Source organism: Nomascus leucogenys, chromosome 13 (assembly GCF_006542625.1).
Source record: "Nomascus leucogenys isolate Asia chromosome 13, Asia_NLE_v1, whole genome shotgun sequence".
Taxonomy (NCBI): domain Eukaryota; kingdom Metazoa; phylum Chordata; class Mammalia; order Primates; family Hylobatidae; genus Nomascus; species Nomascus leucogenys.
The window spans coordinates 55,270,178-55,273,064 of NC_044393.1; positions in this window are offsets into that span (position 1 = coordinate 55,270,178).

Genomic DNA, 2,887 nt, shown 5'->3' on the forward strand with positions numbered 1-2,887 from the left:
CAAGGGAAGTACACTTGAACTGGCTGGACAAATTCTCAGCTAAAACACAGGAGTGCTGTTATTAAAGACGGGGAATGTGGATGTTGCTGGACAGGTAGCCATCTCAGCCACATACCTGTGTTATGTTTTCTCTAGTCTACAACTTCAGGCTTTCAAAAACAAACTAAACAACAAAGCTAACGTAAACCCCAAAATATAAGCCTAATTTCTTGCTTGTTATTCAATAAATATTTACAGACTACTTACTATGCACTAGGTACTATTTGAAACATTGCAGATTCAGCAGACTGCAAAACAGATCAGCTTCCTGATCCCAGAAAGCTGTATTCAATAGGCAGAGAAGGTAAACAAATGAAAAGAGAAAAAACAGTAGATACCAGTAAGAGCAAAGATGAAAATTAAGGCAATGGGGAAATGAGCCACTGGGTGGCTCCTCCCATTGGGTGGTTAGGGAAGTCAGCCAGCCATTGGAAGAGCGGGAAGCAGAAAATGCCTGCACGGGAAACTGCAAGGGCAAAGGTTCCAGTGCCGGGAAGATCTTGGAGGGTTTGTGGCACGGAAGGGCTAGTGTGGCTGGATTTAGTGGGAGAGGTAGAAGGGTTATAAGGGGAGGGAAGAGATCAGAAAGGCAGCTGGGAGCAGGCTTGCAGAGAGCTTTGCTAGCCAGGGACAGTTTGTTCTCTGGCATTTTCCAGCACTGATTGCATTGTACACAAAGTAGGCACCCAATGAGTGACGAATTAACAAACTAAAAGATAAAGACCTGAGGCTGTTGACACTCATAGCTTTCCTTTGATTTACTTGGCAAAGATTAGGTTTAACCTCTACTCATCCTTTGCATACCTCTTGCTCAGAACCTCAACACCTCTTTCCCCTTGCAAGATTGTTCTTAGTGTCCTTGGTAGCCCAGTGTCCCCTAGTTAAAAATGGCCTTACGGAAAGAATTTGAGAAAAAGATGGCTATCTGAAGAAGATGACCACATCTCCTCTTTGGCTTTGTCCACTCTGTTCAGCAGCTCCTGTTCTGATTTTTCTCCACAGGGTTTAACAGATCTGGCATCAGCCTGTCACTCTTGGTTAGGGTTAAGTTTGAAGAGGCAGTGTAACAATGGAGTGGCAGGATGGGATGGTAGTTAAGGCTGTGGCCTTTAGAGCCAGACTGCCCGAGTAAGGTACCTAGCCTTCTTGGTCATCAGTTTACTTATCTGTGAAATGGGGAACCATAATGGTTCATGGCTGCAATATTGAAAGCTTTGAAACTAAGATTTTTAGTAACTCACTTGAGGCAACACCTGTCCTGAGTTAATCTGAAACTATTTGGAAGGAAAACTTGACATGAAACTACTTATAATCATTATTTATTCCACTTTTTAAATATTAGTGCATTTTGTTTGATTAGGAGACAGCCATAGACCCTTCTGGGGGAGTTATATAATTTATAATGTAATTTATAATGGGCCATACTTCTTAAAATCTGATAAATTTTGAATTCCAAAACACTGGGCTTCAAGAATTCGGATAAAGGACTGTGAACCATTACTGTCCTTCCTAAAACATGGCAGCTAAAATGAATGTGAGCTGGCAATTGTGGTTAACGTGACAGCTCAAAGTTAAATGGGGAGTGAGAAGGTGTCCGGATGTCATAGAGTCATTCATCAAACTTGCATTTCACCCTTGTGGGTGAGATGGTAAAATGTGGCTCAAATGATACAGCAGGAGGATTTTCCAGGCCTCACAGGAGTGTTTTTCAGGGGGAGGTCTTATAGTGCTCTAGCTCTGGCCAAGCTCTGGCCATTCTCCACCTAATGGTTTCAGAGGTGATTTCTGATAAATGGGGGTTCTTTTGGTTTCAGGTAAGCAACAGAAGTCCACATAAACTAGCTCAAGCTGGAGGATTATCAACGAAGCCAAGGTCAAGAGGCAGCTGGGCCTTAGGGATGTTCTGGAACTAGGAATGAAAGCATCGTGGACAGTTAAGGCTTCCCTCACTCTCTTTTTCCTGCTTCTATGCAAGTCCATCCATCCATCCATGTGGCTGCAGAGCAGCTTTCTCTGCTTACTAATCCACTTGGCAAAAAAACAGCCACTGTCAACAGCTTCTGAGCTGTCTCTCCTGTGTGAATTCCAAGCTCCCCAGGAGTAGGACATGGGCTTGGCCCAATGGGCTAAGGAGATGTGGTGGTGTGTGGGGTCAGGTCACCCTGCCCAAACATGGCTTCTCCCTCAGTAACTTTGTGGGTGTGGAGGAATGGGCAGCTACTAGTAAAATGTGGGAAGGTTGTGTGGGGAAAGTGTGTGAAGGTTAGAGAACAGAAGAGTTGGATTGAGCAGACCCTGCTTCACACCAAACCGAAAACAAATAGTGAAGTGATGGGCAGGTAGGTCAGGCTACAAGCAGAGATGTCTCTGATCCTGTATCTTGAAGGAAAATCACACTCACCTTCACTACCACATCTGTTTGTACCAATGGCGGTTTTTAAAAAAAGGCAAGGTGAGAAACTGATCAGTTCAGGAAGGCATTCTCTGGTTCTTGTTGGGGTAGGATGGGGGAAGGTATAGAAAGGAAGATAGAGCAACAGCACTAGAGAACAAAGGGACAGTTGAAGTGTTTCATCTCCCCAGTCTATCAGTGCACAGGCTGTCCCTGGTTTCCTTCTACACGTAGCTGTGTCTCAACATCAGAACAAAGGATTTCCTCTGGGCCCTTTCATACAGGTCGACCCAAGATCCTTCCTTGCCTATCAGCTCCTGGGGGCTATGACCACTTTAAATGTGGCCCCACCTCATTCTTTCTGCTGAGAGACAAAATCAAGAGAAGTCCAGTTCCCAGGAAGACAGTAGGAGGAAGATTAGGAGGAAGGAGTCCCTGCTCTCCTTCCCTTGGTAG